The 18,459-nt window shown below is 38.9% G+C and overlaps 1 protein-coding gene and 1 long non-coding RNA gene across 3 annotated transcripts in view; one reads left to right on the top strand and one right to left on the bottom strand.

Moving 5' to 3' along the window:
- The window catches only part of LOC117394800 (poly(rC)-binding protein 3-like), a 407,378-nt gene that overhangs the window by 150,942 nt on the left and 237,977 nt on the right, over positions 1-18,459 (top strand). The gene's annotated exons all lie outside the window — the stretch shown is intronic.
- LOC131719177 (uncharacterized) lies at positions 3,480-6,244 on the bottom strand. The gene is made up of 3 exons (XR_009318078.1): positions 6,136-6,244; positions 4,632-4,802; positions 3,480-4,228 (listed from the first exon to the last, which is right to left on the bottom strand). It is a non-coding gene; the product is annotated as an uncharacterized LOC131719177 (long non-coding RNA).

Here is an 18,459-nt window from a genome sequence, read left to right as displayed (position 1 = left end):
GCAAAAGCATGCAGATAATAAGAAAGTGATGTAAAACTGTAGCTGTGAAACTGCAACTCATTTCCTAACAGAATGTTTGACAGGTTATAAGCAACAATAATTGATGCACTGAGAAGAATTTATTATTCATAAGCGAGAAGCAAAAAAAAAATCATTACAGGATTTTTCTTTACAAAAAGCCTTCAAATGCAAACAGAAAACATGCATATGCATATTATTACAGCAGCTTGGTGAGACTCAAAATAAGGCACCAGAACAATGAATGTTTAATTGAGGCTCCCAAAATAAAATAAAAAAAAACATGGCAATCAATATTTGATGTATCAATTATTTGTGGAAACTCGATGAAACTGGGTGAATAAATGCATAGGAGGGAAGGAAGGGACTGTTATGTACTTTTTTGATAAACACTAGAAAGACCAAGATGGTAATTTTGACCATTTTTGGAATTTAAATTTAAATTGCTGTGCGTGTGTTTAAGATAAGGAGCTGTGCTTTCATGACTTTTCCTAAATATACAGTATGTACTAATTGCCATGACAAGGGGTGGTCAAATTGACTGATACATATTGTAACGGCGGGTCCCGAGTCGGGCTGGTGAGATGGGCGGGGACAGTGTGCTGGCTGCTTCTTAACAACCCGGGAGAGAGCGCACCCCGCAGGTCGGGGGCATGGTCAGCGCGCTGGAGTGAACGGGAGAACTCAGCCTGTACTTTTCCATCCAGCGAGGTTACCCACGGTCAGACTGGGGCCCCGCCCACTTTCATCTAAAGTGTTCTGATCCCCAGACTGAGGCACCTGGGCTGGGGGGTTTCCATACTAAGAAATTCATTGCTACCCCAATACACATTGCAAATGGATCGCTGGACAGCAAAGCTGTCTGGAAAGTGTTTGGAATTACTGCAAATTTTACCAAACAAGATTCTGATGCAGCAAAGACGGACAATGTGGTAAGTGCACTGCATATTTTGAAAAGCTCAGTATCTGTGTGATTTGTGCCAGCACTTAGACTTTGTAAACAATTGTAAATTAAGCCCATTCTGTTCAAATGTTTATTTATTCATGTAATTTAGATTATAGTATGTCTGTATATAAACACGTAGCTTGCGTATAATCGCATTGTTATGTAGGAAATATAAACCCATTTATTAAAACACTCCTTACTATCAGGCTGGGCAGTCACCTTCGCTCTTTTTTTCTTGTCCGAACTGGGCCTATTGTTTCCTCTAATAAACTTTAGTATGTTCTGCAGTACACTATAGTGTATTTTACCGGTTCCAGAACTAGTTTATCCTGGAAAGTACATTTTGTATAACTTTAGACAGTTCCTATTAAATGGAAATAATAAATGGCTCAACTATCTTGAAATGCATACCATTCTGTGTGTGTGTCCTCAGTTGCACTGCTCCAGGTCTGACTACTCCGGCACAGCCATTATCTTGGGTTTTAAAATTGTACTTAAGAAACAGCCTTGTTTATATGCTGCAGTGAGCTGCCCAACTCCCAAGTGTGAGTTTGGAAGCTGGCAGCATTCCTTCTTCACACATGACTTGTTCTTGCAGTGATGGAGCTGTGTGCTTGGGAAAGACAGAATGCATGTTTCCATGAAGACGGGGTTTTTGAAGTACTGACCCCATTCTCTTATGTGATCGCAGTATTTGAGTGTTGACGTTGTCTGAGAATGGGCTTGCTCTATTTATCACTGTGTGGCAAAGTGGTTAGCAGGGTACAGGTATAGGAGTGATGTGGTGCGCAATGAGACAGACAGTGATTTAATTTTGCAATCCAGGTCTGGTGACCAAACAATAAATCCTAGGCAATACACAGCAATGTAATTAAATGGTTTGCAGTCCCAAATAATAAAAACAGTCAAAGTACACACACAATATACCAACACGGTCACCAGTCCTGGGTGAGTGCTGTAGTGCTTGTGGTGTAAATACAGTTTATCGTGATACAAGTGCAGTGATGTCCAGGTTAGTGCTGGCCTCTGGTGAGAGCTCTGGAACGTGTTAGCCGTCTATTAATAATAACAAATAGCAACAATTAGTGACAAACGAACAAAACACTCACGGTACGATAAACACAATACAGGTCCTTCCAGATCGTTCCTTAACCATAAATGAAGGAACAGATCATGTTGCTCCGTCCCGTTTGTACCGTCATGCATGACCCCTTGGTAAACGATTGCAGCCGCTCCTCCAATCCACGGCTGCCACATCGTTTCCCTTCCGGGTCAATGAGTCAGTGTACCAAAGCTCCTCTCCCTTATTAGATGACCGACTTCCTTTTAATCCTGGGAATGAATTTTCAGGCCAACCAGTCCAGAGTACTCTGTTCCCGTTACTTAGCGCCCTCACAGGTCGGGAGGGAGATTTACCACCAAGAATCATTCTATTTCTGTCACACACTGCTACCAGGAAATCACTGAAACATCTGTTCTGTACATATCAAAACATGCATGTGGGAATAACATGCATGGGTTTATTTGTTGTTTTTTTTGCTCAGGTTTTAAAATTGATTTACCTTTTATCTGTAGTAGATATCCTGGTCTTTGTGTAGAATAACGTTCCATTTCTAGTATGGTCTGTAACTTCTTAGTGAAAGTGTTGTAACTATTTCCATTACAAAATAATGGTATTGATTTCCATATTTCCAGCACTTAGCTTTCAAACCTTCTGAAAGGTCTTGAAAGTAGTCTTTTTCACTGAGTGTAATGACGTAAACATTGTGGGGCAACTTCAAGTGAACAATGTGTACATTGGACAAATCAACTTCAATGCACAATGTGAAGAAAATAAAACTGTTTGCAATTCTTGTGTGACGTTTTCCCTTGTTAATAACTTCGGCTGCAGTACTGACTATGCCACCCCTTGGTTTAACCAGGAGCAAAGAGGAGGTCCGACCGCTGGCTCAGAGGGGCTACAAAACACATGGTTGTATTTTTAATATGTAGTCCAACTACGCCAGTTTAGTGTGACTAAAGCACAGAACAATATTAGATAAATGGTCAGGTTATTTTGTTTGGATACAGAATTAAAATATGGGAAACAATGTCACCAAGAAAAAAAACAGTGAAAAGATACATATAAAAGCAATGATTACAGTTTTATTGGACAGCACGGTTAGAAGGAGCAACAACACATTGTTAAAATATACAAGTGGTCACTCACAGACTTTCCATCATAATTAAGATTTATCAAAATGATACAGTGCAAACTGCAATATTGCATTTTTAAAAAGTGCATTTAGGAAAGGTACAGTTCGTTAACCAGGCTTAATACAAGATAAAACAAACCACTGTAAAAAAAAAAAAAAAAAAAAAACACAAAACATTTGACAAGTTGTCTGTGCAGGAGAGGGAACATCAGAGTGAGAGAAAATGTGTATAACAAACAATCTCTTTATTTTCCATACCATAGGCTCCAATCAGCTACCGACAAGCTAAAACTCTTAATTCACTCACGCTCATTGTTTAAACCGGCATACTGTATGCCAGCCGAATACTTATTGTCAGGAAAGTCCATTTCACTTCCCTCTGTTACTCTCCGTTCCAAATACTACGTGTTTCCACTCCTGCACAAACAAAACCACAATGAAAGACGGACATACAGACACAAACACCCAGGGTGGCCATCCAGTTTGCAAGAGACGTCCGATTTATATTAAGGTGTGTAAAACTATCAATTATTAAATTAGTCAATACCCAATAAGGCATAAAAGATGAACGGGGTGGAGAAGCTACTAAAACGTGATTAATCAATTACCAAGTGTTAAATCAATATATAAAATGTGCACTGATTAATCAAAATGGAAAATTATAAAAATAACATACAAATAACAAATAAATACGTGAAAGACAATAGGGGCATTATTAACCATGTTACACCCTTGCCCACTTTTCCTAAACGTGTCCTCACCTTTCTTAAAATAAAAAAAGTTCAAACAAATAGTGCCAAACCCATTACCAGCACCCAACGCTTCTCCATCCAGTACCCTAAAAAAAGACAAAACTTCAAAAGTTAACTTTAACTAAATCACAGTACACATCACTATGCACCCTTGCACACACACTACTGTCTGCAACATCTTATAAAAATACTGTACATTAAAATAAAATACAAAATTGTTTAAATGTCTTCAGTCAGGGGCGGGGCACCCATCCTGATAATCAGTCTTGTCTCAGTTGAAATCCACCCTTCATTTTCTCATTTCACGGGGTCAGCACCTAAAACAAATACAACAAAAAACACTCCTGTCCGTTAACAGTGTCACATCAATACGTATATTCATTTTCAGAGTTTAATGCAGGTTTTATTTATTTATTTAAAACCAAAAACTAGCACCACTGCCCCATTAAAGTGTGCCCCCACTGAAATGTCAATTGCCAGAATGCCTCCCGGTGACAGAAGCACGTCTTCCCTCCCTGGACTCCCCCATTCTTCAGCGTTCCCCTGAAGAGGATGGATAAAAAACCTGTCCATGCTCTCTTCTGGGTGTGGTTCTCCGGCGACTTTCACAGGTGCTGAAGGAGTGCATTCTCAGAGCTCTGCCAATCCAACCAGCAGCCTCACATACCACCCTTACCCAGCTGAACTGACAGCCAGGCACTTCAGGCAGACGTGGGTTACCTGGGAAGTGGCCTATTGGTTTAGGCATCCTCCTCTGGCCTCAACCACCCCTCTCGTTTCCCTTAAGGACTGATCCCCACGCTCAGCCTAGCCTTATCCCTCTCCATGTGCTCCCCGTGCCAGGCCGATTCTTCAGTTACAGGAAGGGGGATAACCTCTTATTTACCTCCACTGCCGCAAGTACATCCCACGGGAAAGACAAACGACAGGGAAACAAACAAAAACAAGTGTCAGAATGGTCACAGAACTATTTATGCAAGTCATTTTCTTGGCGACTCTGTCCCATATAGATCTGTTTTAAATCCGAATCCTGCTGACTTATGCCAAAATGTTTCCCCTTGTATGTAACTTGGGCTGCAGTACTGACTATGCCACCCCTTTGTTTAACCAGGAGCAAAGAGGAGCTCCGAATACCCAAATTGTTTAAATAAAAGGAAGACCTTAGGTTCCCCACTCAAGCCCTTATCAAGTAAATGATAAACCAGAGAAAAATGAAATGCTTATTCCGGGCAGGAAGTTGTATTATACAGACAAAGTATTGGATAAAACAACTGATCAAGATAGCGGTGGCTGCAAGCAATGAAAATGCAAGAAAGATAAAAAAAACAATTTCTTGTGGTCCACAGCCGTCCCTATAATAAAACAACAAGTTACGCAGAGAGCACTGAGGAAAGAGACACCCAGACACCCTTACCCTTGCCCCTCCAATCCTCCAGGTCAGCCCAGACCAAAACAACAAATATTTATTTATTTATTTCTTAGCAGACGCCCTTATCCAGGGTGACTTACAATTGTTACAAGATATCACATTATACATTATTTCACACTATACAGATATCACATTATTTTACATACAATTACCCATTTATACAGTTGGGTTTTTTTTTTAGTGGAGCAATCTAGGTAAAGTACCTTGCTGAAGGGTACAGCAGCAGTGTCCCCCACTGGAGATTGAACCCACAACCCTCTGGTCAAGAGTCCAGAGCCCTAACCACTACTCCACACTGCTGCAGCAAATAATGCCACCATTAACTTGTGTAATTAAATAAAAGACAATAAACTAATAAATCTAGAAAAGTGCGCAGTGAAAAGAAACACCACAAAACCATTAACACACCTTGCAACGAAAAACCCACTTGCTTGCTTAGAGTGATCCAGAGAGAACAGAGCTACACAGAGTGGCACAGAATGGTATTACAAACACATTCACACAAGGACAGCTGCACCAACTTCAGTATAACCAATAAACCTCTTACCACACAGAAATCTAAAATCCTACTCATTAAATTACACTAAAATATAATAAATAGTGTGGCAATTTAAACAAGAGAAATTGCCAATACAAAACTAAAGAAAGCAAATATATAAAATTGCAAATCAACCACAGTAAATGAAACAGCGGCTGGCTGACGTCCTCTTTCTGCAGATATAAAAGCACATACGTCAGCCCAGCCGATTACAACAACCACGACATTAAAAGATTTAACAATTAAAAACAGATTACCTCAGGGAATCCAGGATACCTTATTTTTCCCCTTGACACCTGGATCCACACTACAATACATACAAACACATTAACATACATTCATAGTTAAAAAGGGAACCGGTTGCTAAAAGACAAATGTCTCCCCACTGCTTGTGCGGCACAGGTTTAAATAAGAGTGGGCAATTGCTACCAATTGATGGCTGCTGGCTACAATTACCCCACCTGTTACACTTGTAAAACACATCAATATAGGCATACAACAGTTTGAGTTTCAGCTTGTTTCTCGCTTTGTAACGGTATGGCCTTGATTCTCAAGTCGTCATTCTTTCTGAAAGGAAAATAACAACTATTATAATTCTATAAATGAAAAAGAAAGCCTAAACAATTAAGAAGTCTCTACATTATCTGAGTTTATTGTTGCAGGTTTGGTGCACTATTGCGTGCTAAAAATGTACTAATCAAGATTTGTAAAACAGCTTTAAAAATGTAGCCATACAAATTGTATTTCATTTTAAAAAATTGGTGCAAACTGAATTTTCCATATTCAGCTGTTTAATTTAGGCTGTAGGCATACATTGTACTTGTTATATGAACAGCATAACCCACTAACATTCAAGTACAGCGGTTATTCCATGAAGGAGGATGGACAAATATGGGTTGTTTACGGCCATCCTCATGAGTGAAATAAACAAAGCACCCTACGGACTTTCATAGATTGTTATGTTTCTATAAAAAGTACAATGCATTGAAAAAGTGTGTGTTGAAACAGCTGAATTTGGAGAATAACCTTCCATAGATCAAACTCCACATCTACTTAACAATGCAGAGTCATTTGGCACCACTTCTTCAGTCAGCAGTGTTAACATGGATAAAACAGTTGAAAAAAACACAGCAATGGAAACTTAGTTAGCAGCTTCGAATGGTGTTTTTAACTCAATATTGGAGATCATAAAACCACTCCGAATGATTGCAAACACCATAAAATAGTAAGGGACATACAATAAAAGCATTTGACACTACTTACTCTTTAAAAGATACATGTTCAGTATGACTCTGAGAGGATGTTTTTTTTTCTGGGTAGGATAATGCATGACGATCTTCATAGTAGAAAGTAAAAATGAGATTTTATTATTTCCTTCTAAAGGTTTTCATTTATAGTGCCAAACACCTCCTCTGCCTATCACCTGCTTTTGTGTTGAAACATTTCTTGTTTCCCAATTGAAAATGTCTCCGATGTCTCGTATCTTTCTTTAGTCATCAAACTCTCACCATGATGCCATTTTAAAGCTTCTCCACTCTCAGCAGGCACTTTCATAGTAAAATTATATACTAATATAGAACTTTGAGTACCTGAGGTTCTAAATTTGCAGGACCTGTGTGGTTTTGTACAGTGCAAACAATTATATTTTTCTTTCCGTCCAACACGCACTGTCTGAAATAAAGTAGTATCCCACTTACTTTAAATGCAAAGTCAAATGCTCCTAAATACACCAGACAAGATATTTATTGTTTGTGGTTTTCAGGTATTATTTTTGAGCGCTATATGCACAACGAAGGATGAAATGCATTTTATTTGCAGCAAAGCAACGTGCAAAAGGGCCTAAATAAATTATATTAGTATGATTTTAACCGAGGCCTGAGCTGGCTATAGCATTGGTCATGTATAATAATGTACACGTGTGTGTGATTTAAAATATTTTACTCAGGCTCTGCAAGAGACAGCAATGCATCTTGGGCCTCATTAGAAAGAGCAGGCATGTGGAGAAGGGTATTACTGCAGCCTGCAGCTGCTGTCTCATAGCAGCTGTCGAGATGGGTATAACTGCAGGCTCTGAGACGTTGTTTGTGGTGGTCTATGCGTGCGCAGCTTCAAAATGCGTCATGGGGTTGTGGCTCGATAGGCGTGACAGTTGAGACGGAAATAAAGTCAACAGCAGCACGCGATGTACAGCAGCATGCGATGTTGTTCAGACCAACTGGAGAAGAGAAGGCTGATGAATACAGTAAGTTTAACTTCGTCCCATGTGTTGAAAAATGCACATCATTAATTAAGAAAATAGTTGTGAATGACTGTGATGATGCGGTCTAATCCCGTCCTCATCTCGGACATTAATATTCTTAAATAGTATCATACTGTTTGTATAATGGCGACATGTGCTAAAAATGGAAAGGAATTTATTTTTAAACTTACCTGTATTATGTCTGCAGTTCCGCGGAGTTGTTCTCTGTCGGGTCGCTCTGTAAAAAAAAAACGAAAAGAAAAAAGATGTGTCAAAGTATTAATAGTAGGTGACGCTCTGCTTGCTTCATTGAAAGGAGATGAGTGCACACATCTATTTTCATCAAGAGAGTTATATGTACTGTTTATACAGAAATAGTGTTTTTTTCTAGTTCTGTGTTAGTATTCACTATGCAGTAATTACATGTTACAAACCAAAGGTTTTCTCTGCCGCAAGGACGCCGCAATGTTTGGTGTCGTGCTTGCGAATGTATTTTCATTAGGGGACGCGCATGCCTCATGCATGCAGCTTTCTACCCGTGCGCACGCCTAATGTTAGTCTATGGCCAAGAATGTATCAGGATGTGGTTCAGTTTTGCAAAGCATGTCCTGAATGCCAGCTAACAGCACCAGGGAAGAAAAAAGATAGGGCACCCCTTGTAAATTTGCCTATTGTAGATGTTCCCTTCACAAGGGTGGCTATGGACATTGCAGGCCCATTGGAGAGGAGTAGTGCAGGTAATCGCTATATATTAGTAATTGTGATTACGCTACAAGATATCCTGAGGCATTCCCCATGAAGAAAATTCAGACTAGGCAGGTAGCAAATGCGCTATTAAAGTTGAGAGGTCATTACCGATCAGGGCACAAATTTGAATTCTAAATTGATGAAGCAGGTGTATAGTTTGCTAGGGATAAAAGGCATTAAAACCACGCCATATCATCCTCAGACTGACGGACTGGTTGAATGTTTCAATCAAACCCTCAAGACTATACTGCAGAGGTTTGTTTCAGTTACCGGTTCCGATTGGGATCGGTGGAGCCTTATCTTTTGTTCTCTTACAGAGAGGTCCCGCAAGCATCGACAGGCTACTCACCTTTTGAACTTGTGTATGGCTGTCAAGTATGAGGTCCTCTGGATGTGTTGAAGGAGGCTTGGGAAGGTGAACAACCTCAACAAAGTATGACCATTATTTCCTACGTGCTTAAAATGCATCAGAGACTGGAGCAGGTTTCAACGTTTGTCCATGAAAATATGACAGAGGCACAGAAACAGCAGAAAACATGGTACGATCGCTCTTCACGTACCAGGTCTTTTTTCCCTGGACAGAAAGTGTTGCTGCTCTTACCAATCTCTGAAAGTGGTCTGCTGGCTAAATGGCAAGGACCCTACAAGGTTCTGAGAGAAAGGGGCCCAGTCACTTATGAACTGGCCATGCCAGATTGAAGAAAGAAAACCCAGGTATACCACATCAACCTGTTAAAAGAGTGGGTGCCTAGGAAACAGACAGTTGCTAACCAGTTTAGGGCCTGTTCTATTGAAGAGGAAGAGGAGATAAAGGAGCAGTACTTTCCCATTGCTCAGGCACCCTCAACTTTCCCTGAGATAAGTCATTTGTCTCCGACTCAATGGGTAGAGTTGCTCCAGTGTATTCCAGAAGGCTTGTTTCAGGAGGAACCAGATCAGACTGCCTTGACTAAGCATCATATTTATCTTCTGAGTCCCGGTCCGATTCACCAGCTGTGCAGCAGAGTTCCTGCTCATACCAGCGCTAAAGAAGGAAGTAGAGGTGATGTTGCAGATGGGTGTGATTGAACCCACACACAGCGAATGGTGCAGCCCAGATGTACTAGTACCAAAAAAGGATGTCAGCTTGCGATTCTGTGTAGACTTTGCCGAAATGAATGCCATTTGAGCTTTTGACCCATACCCTATGCCCGGGGTAGATGAACTTATTGAGCGGCTGGGAAAAGCCGTATACCTGAGCATGCTAGATTTGTGTAAAGGATATCGGCAATTGCTGTTAACAGAATCTGCTAAAGAGCTGACAGCTTTCAAAGTGCCAAGTGGTCTTTACCAGTTCACTGTGATGCCGTTTGGGCTGCATGGAGCAGTCGCTAATTTCCAACGGCTCATGGACCAGGTGCTACGAGGAGTAAAAAATTATGCAGCTGCCTACATTGATGACATTGTCATCTACAGTGCATTGTGGGAGGAACACTTGCAGCACTTAAAGGACGTCTTCGAGAGGATCAGTCGTGCAGGTCTGGTGGTCAATGCCAGCAAGTGTACCCTGGCTAAGGCTAGTGTCCAGTACTTGGGCTATGTTTTAGGAGGAGGATTAATAAAACCTCAAGTGAACAAGGTCGAAGCCATATGAGCATTTACTCAACCTACCATATAAAGTGGATACGTTCATTCCTGGGCTTAGTGGGGTGGTATTGATGGTTCATTCCGGACTTTTCTAATTGAGCAGCTGTTCTGACGGACTTAACCAGGAAGTCTAGTCCAAATAAAATTGTTTGGACTGAACACTGTGAAAAAGCTTTTAAAGTCTTGAAGGAGTGAATGTGTCAAGAGACTTTTACAGAGCCCTGATTTTGAGCTACCCTTCACAGTGCAAACTGATGCCTCTGGGTTAGGGGATGTGTTACTACAGGGTGAAGGGGATGACCGGAAACCTGTACAGTACATTAGCTGCAAATTGTTTCCTAGGGAGGTCACGTACTCCACAGTAGAAAAGGAATGCTTGGCTATCAAATGGACTGTGGATACCCTTAAGTATTACCTGATTGGCAAGGACTTTGTATTAGAGACTGACCATAGAGCTTACATTGCATGAAAGACAGTAACGCTCGCATTACTAGGTGGCACCTGGCTTTGCAACCCTTCCGGTATTATTGAAGTATCAGCTGACTTTTTGTCCCGACTTCCTGAGGATGGATAATCTTATTTGAGAAGCGTTTAATGTAAGGACAAACAATCGTATATAAATTGTATTTTTATTCATGCACAACCGAAAATATAAATACAATTTAGTAATAAAAAATGAACCTAAATGTGTTTATAAAAATGCACAACTGCAAAACCGTGTGTGTCATAGCTATGTATGTGTGTGCCAATACTTTTGATTGCCAATATATATATGATTGCCAATATATATGTAACCCGCTTAATATCCCCATTACCATGCAGAGTTATTTGGGGATATTATGCGGATTGGGATATAAACAGGGTCTCATGTTATCCTATGGCGCCACCACGCAGTAAAGGACATTTAAGCACTCCATATTTCAACCGTTTTACATATAAACAAAGAAAACTGAATATAATCCATATCTGTACGTCTTTGATTGCAATATTGTACTAATATTACAGTTCTGTAACATCAAATAGTTTTTTCTAAAGAATGTTTACTTTAATTAAATAATAGCAGAAATTAATTATTTGTCTAGATAGCTCAAACAAACATGAACAATTGCTGCATACTTTAATTAGCTATCTTACCGCACCATAAGTTTAAGTTTATTGCTGTAACGTAACATAATTACAACTCAAACAACGCTATGTGTACGATTTAATAAAATCAGGAACAACAAAGCCAGCTACAGTTACTATATTTAATGTTAACGTTAGTTACTGTTTCTTTCAATTTCTTAGCTAGCTGTTGCTAGTGAAAATGATTAGCCTATACTAACGTTAAACACATTTAAAACCAATGTGTCTGGTTGGCTTGGTAACGCTGCAACATAGTGTACTTTACCATATAAAACAGTACAACAGATGCTACCTTAAATGTTTTGATTGTGAAAAGAGAACATCGGTCGAAAAACGTATTGTTTTTAAAAAGTCATGCAATGTTGCCTGGTGGGTGTTGAGGGGATCATAATCGGGGTTCCTAGTGATATTAAAAGAGTTAATTTAACATAGAAACCTATGGTGAGTGGCAAGTGATAATAAGCAGGTTGGGATATTAACCGGGTTACACTGTGTATATATATATATATATATATATATATATATATAGCAGTGCTATAGCAGTAATCACTCCAAGAATTTTGTCAGCAGGAGTAATTTTAAATTTCCTGCAGCAATACAGTTTTGTGATAATAAAATAAGTCTGGGTTTACCCTGGCTTTTATATTTTTGTAGTCTTTTGTAGACTAATCCTTTGAATAAACTTTAGTCACTATGGTATAGAATCCTCAAAGGGCTTCACACCTTGTTTTTATTCTGTACTTTAAATTACTATAAACAGATATATTGTACACTGTTGTGCATCATAACAAAATGTTTGTTTATTTTGCAACTTTTGTAGTGGTTTTGCAATATAAAACATTGCACTAAAACAGAAAATATCAGTATAATTTGTATAGATAGCCCTATAATGATTTTGATGAAAAACAAATACAAAAAAAATCACATTCGTTTTCCAGTTTCCCTTCTCAAATAAAAGGTATAGTCCATTACAGTTGTTACAAGTGAGGATCTAAAATCTTTTTTTTTTTTTTTTTTTTTAATGAAGTGTGTGGTGTGGTTGTGTAATTCCAGGTTAGCATTTTCAGGTTCTTCAAAATTACAATTGGCACACTTAAAGTGCGAGTCGAAATTTTCTTTGTGACGTTTTTTAGAAAGACACAGAGAGAATGAATTGAATTGTAACCGTTAAGTGTGTGCACCACAGCACCAATAGAAACCTCTGCCGGTTGCAAAGCACATATTTCTGCAGTTCTGTTGTGTGAACTGCGCAGATCTGTGCAGAACTTCGGAAATCTGCTCTACAAGAACGCACTCATTAATTTCCGTACTGCCGTTAAAGCGGCAGGGGTCATATTTGTTTTTCCGCGGCTGTAAAACAAATCCTCAATATTTTTGGGAGGTTGTAAATGGCTGTTTTTTTGTTGGGAATTACAATGGTATGCCCCTTATCTGGAGCACTGGATATAAAATATATAGCTGTATAGATGTGTGTGTGTGTGTGTGTGTGTGTGTGTGTATGTGTGTGTGTGTATATATATATTCTCTGTGTCTGCTTAAATTAATTCACCAGGGGCCATATTCACAAAGCTGACAAGTCTAAGACTGGTCATAAATCATCAATTTGGACTTAAGTCTTATTCACGAACGATTTTTAATGGAATTTTGGTCTTAAGTAAGGGCTTAACTTTAAGACTACCCTCAAGGAGACTTAAGTCCAGTTCTGCCATTGAAACTACTTTTTTCTGCCATGGCATGACAGGTGATACTATATGATTTATTTGATGATCATCTAGATGACAATTGCCCTAAGCGTGTTTTTGTAGACAGGGGAAACATGTTGGAAGTAATCAATGAGAGCCTAACCACTGTAAAATTAAACAGGTAGATCAGTTTAATCATATTTTTAAATATAATAATAATGATATATTTGTAATAGAAAATTATGAAATTCTATAAATATAAATTATTTATATTTATATGACAATGATTTTTCTTACCTTATAATCCCAGTGAAGAAGCAAAATTATCAATCTGTCCCTCAGGCAACGGCTTTCTCTCGAGTGGAAGGTAGTGAAGGCGTCGTGCGAGGACAGAAACGCTGGTCTAAGTTAAGACCCCCCAGAAAATTGTTTTGTGAAACGGACTTAAGACTCGGTCATAACAAAGTCAGCAAAAGCGACTTAAGGCCATTTTCTGGTCTTAGACTTAAGTCAGCTTTGTGAATACGGCCCCAGATTTTTAACTACCATTTGTTAAATGAATGAGTGTTCATTACCCTTACAAGAGGTATAATTGATATGTAAATCTGAACAATATTTATAACGCTTAATACATTCATAAATTACATTGCTACAAATACAGGGTGTAAATGCTTATGACTACAATAAATGTATACACATTTCCATACATTGCGGCATGTAAACCTTTGACGACAACTATATTGCTCTCAAGTATGACTGATTTACTCTATGTAGTAGGACTTTTTCTAGTTATCTGTAGTAATTACCCTTCAATGTGCAGTATTCCATTTAATTTATTTTTATTTATCAATCATGAATGTGCAGGCATTATACTGAATTGTAATAAGATGAGTGAGCCCAGTGAATGTTGTCTTGTAATATGAGCTGTCTATTGTATCTCTGTCAGCCTATTGTAACTTTGGCATCTTACTGTCTCTCCCTTTTGAACAGCATGTATCTGCTGTGATTTACTTTTAGTTTCAATAGATTTGCAAGGGGGGAGGTTTCGGGAGGGGGAGGGGTGTAGAAAGTTAAAGCTAACATGCTTAAGATGAGGGATGGGGGATGGTAGAAAATCAACAATTAAAAAATAAGTAAAAGATTTACTTTAAAAGACCCTACTTCATAGTAATGTCCACCTTATAATTGTAACAATGCAGATTATTGAAAAATAAGATGGCCACAAAGCCTTATTGTGATGTGATATTAGATATTTTTTACAGCTGTGGCTTTTGGTGTGATCAATATTTAACAGGGTTTGGTCATCACTCAGCTAGGCTGCTTGTGACAAAGAAGGGTTGTGAAAGCTAACTGTTTTATGTAATATTGTTTAATACTGTGTGTATCATGGAACATTACAGATATCATTATATATATTTTTCTATTCTGAACAGCCATCATAAATTGGACAATGTTTTCAGTGGAGTACAAGGCAGAATATTGTACAGTTTTCATAATTTCAACATGTGGACACTGTGGGTACCGCTACAAGAATATTGCCCCTGGATATGTGGGTAATGGGAAATGTGGCATTTTGCAGGGGTTCTACAGTAATGTAGAACGCAATGGCTACTGTTCTATGGAGTGTGCAGAAAGACTCCAATCCTGGTCCTGAAGGACCATAGTCCAGCAGTTTCCTGTCTCCCAAAATGACCAACCCTTTCAAAACTGCACTCTATATAAGACATTTTTGTATTTGGCCTTTATCTGTATTTGACTTTAGCTGAGGTCAGAGGTCACAGGCAAGGGCATTTTTTGATAGAGTATATATGGCTTCCTATATGTCTTCCATAGTAACCCTAACCATATTAGCACTCTGAAAGGAGTTATAAGTAGGGGTTCTGATTTTAGGGTTTTACCCTTTTAACCCCCCCTCCCCCCCCCCCTCCCTAATGCTTTTTTCTGCATTAAGGTTAAACCCGAAAACTCCCTGAATAGTGTTATTTCTCTTGTTTCAATTGGCTAGTGTGAACACGCTGAAGTAAGTTCGGGAAACAGCTTTTTAATTGTAGCTTCTAAGTTATTCAAAGTATTTTTGCCAATGACCAATGAACTTCAATCCTCATTAGCCAGAGAGTCTTTTTTTTCTCTTACTGTCTTCATTGAGGATTTAACATTTTAATAAGGGTTACGTACTTGTAAATCTACCTCGGCTTACGTTGATAAAAAATGTTGGTAGAAGCAGCTCCGCTATGAGACAGAAGCTGCAGGCTGCAGTAATACCCTATTGGGCATGTGTACTGTGGTAACCAAGGAGACTACAGACCATGAGTTCTCCCAAAACACAAGCAGTTGATTAAAAGTTTGGGGGTTCTGCGAAGTATATCTCCAAATGTAAAGCCCACTGGACAAATAAGTGGCCCTTCATTGTCGCACTAGCAGATGTGTCACCGGGAGCTGTCCTGTGGCCATCAAGGGGAAAAAGATGTTACTCTGGAAAGTGAAACACTGCACAAATAGCAGAGCAGTGTCGTTGCAGCAACAAATTCCTTTTGTACCAGTTTCGAATCTCTGACACTAATAAATTAAGTATGTTTAAAAATAATAATAATAATAATAATAATAATAATAATAATAATAATAATAATAATAATATTGTTATTATTATTTGTCGTAGTAGTCATAGTTATTTGTATAATATTAATAACATGCATTTTGACATATGATTATAGTACATGAAGTGTTTCATTTGCAATATTAAGCAGTGTGCATTTTAAAATAAACTATTACAAAGACCAGAGATGAGATGCCCTGCCTTAAGCAACGACATAGCACACCAGCTGGAAATTCTCATTCTTTGGCCTGAAAATCTCACTCTTTGGGACTGGACATCTCACTCTTTGGGATAGTCAACCCTTGGTATCCATGTATTTATGGATTTGTCAAAGAAAGTATTCTGTAATATGCCAGCAAGACAGCACAACAAAATGAAACAGAGAGCAATGCCTATGATCTGTGTAATAAAATAATAATACATAATATTATTATTATAAACTATATATATATATATATATATATATATATATATATATATATATATATATATATATATATATATACAGTATATATATATATATATATATATATATATATATATATATATATATATTTATATATATATATACAGTATATATATATAAGGAAACTGGTAAGAACATATACAGTATAATTTGAAATGCATTAAGGTGAGTAATAAAGTGACTTCATTGTGATTTAGTAGTTGGTTCAAACAATTTAACAGCAAATGCTGGAGTTTAATACATAATTCTGAGTAAATAAATATAAATCTATAAAGGGGCAACAATATTAATCCAGAAATAGGACAACTATTTTTTTATTATTATTGCTGGGTTGTTTTTTATGCTAATAATAATAATAATAATAATAATAATAATAATAATAATAATAATAATAATAATAATAATAATACAATATACATTTCACTTATATAGCACTCTTCATGCAAGCGTTCCAGGGCGCTTTACAAAAGACATATAAAAAAAGCCTACAAATAAACAAACCCAAACAAATACATTTTCAAACAGGATTTAAAAGATTACATTGTGCTAGTGTTCCTGATATGAACCTGGATCAAGTTCCAAAGATGAGGAGCATAACTAAATGCCCTGGCTGCGATAGAGTTCAAATGAATCTTAAGGACTATCAGAAGATTAGCGTTTTCTGATCTCAGGGAACAACCAGGGACATATGGGGTCAGCAGATATTGAGGATAAGATGGCCCAAGACCAAGTAAGGACTTATAGGTAATAACAAAAACTTTATAATAATAATAATAATAATAAACAAATGAATGCACCGCCACGTACCCTCACTTTGAAATTAATCAAGACCTGTTGGTACCGTGTTGAAAAATTACCCCAGATGGGGGAAGTGCGTCACCAGTTGCTCATTCGTCAGCCCTTTAAGGAGGATATGTTGCAGCTGGCTCACGCTATTCACCTGTCTGGTCATTTGGGAAGGGACAAGACCAAAGCGAGGCTTGTGATACAGTTCTATTGGTTGGGGCTGGATGGTGATGTCAGGTGTTTTTGCGAATGCTGTGGGGAATGTCAGAAAGCTATCCCTAGAGCTGTCCCACGAGCACCACTGGTGCCATTGCCCCTAGTGGAAACTCTGTTTGAGCGTATTGGAATAGATATAGTGGGACCGCTAGAAAGGAGTGCGGCAGGATACACACACCTACTGGTCATTTTGGATTATGCTACGCGTTATCCAGAGGCCATTCCCCTCCGATCTGCATCTGCTAAGTATGTTGCCAATGAGCTCGTGAAGGTTTTCACCCGGGTGGGGATCCCCAAAGAAATACTGACCGACCAAGGCACCAACTTTATGTCCCTCCTAGTCCGCGGAACATGAAAAATTGTGGGGATTAAGACCATTAGGACCTCAGTCTTTCACCCCCAGACTGATGGTCTTGTGGAACGTTTTAATAAGACTCTCAAAAACATGTTGCGCAGATTCATTGATAGTGACATGCGCTACTGGGACCAGCTGATTCCTCCCCTTCTCTTTGCTATTAGAGAGGTACCTCAGGCTTCTACGGGGTTTTCACCATTCGAGCTGTTGTATGGGCGGAGACCCCGGGGAGCAGCAGGACAATTCGACCAATACTCTTCGGTATGTGTTGGACCTGCGTAAACGTCTTGAGTCTGTGGGAAAATGGGCGCATGACAATTTGCAGCAGGCTCAGCACAGACAGGAGACCCAATATAACAGGGGGGCCTGGTTACACACGTTTCAGCCGGGGGATAAAGTGCTTCTATTGTTACCCAGCTCTGAGCCGGGGGCGCCAGTTCGCCAGAGGCCGTACCGCATACCTGAGCGCAAAAGGCAGGTAATAAAGGTGGAGATTGATGAGATGCTTAGACTGGGTGTAATAGAGGAGTCCCAAAGTGACTGGAACAGTCCAATTGTTTTAGTGGATAAGCCGGACGGGTCAGCTCGATTTTGCATTGACTTCAGGCGAGTTAATGAAAAATCTAAGTTTGACGCTTATCCCATGCCCCGGGTAGATGAGTTGCTGGAATGTCTAGGCACAGCTCATTTTATGACAACGGGGTACTGTCAGATACCACTGACCCAGGAATCCAGAGAGGGGACGG

The sequence above is a fragment of the Acipenser ruthenus genome, chromosome 3 (genome assembly GCF_902713425.1).
Source record: "Acipenser ruthenus chromosome 3, fAciRut3.2 maternal haplotype, whole genome shotgun sequence".
Taxonomy (NCBI): domain Eukaryota; kingdom Metazoa; phylum Chordata; class Actinopteri; order Acipenseriformes; family Acipenseridae; genus Acipenser; species Acipenser ruthenus.
Note: the sequence above shows the minus strand (reverse complement) of the source record. Positions and strands in the feature narration are given on the sequence as shown.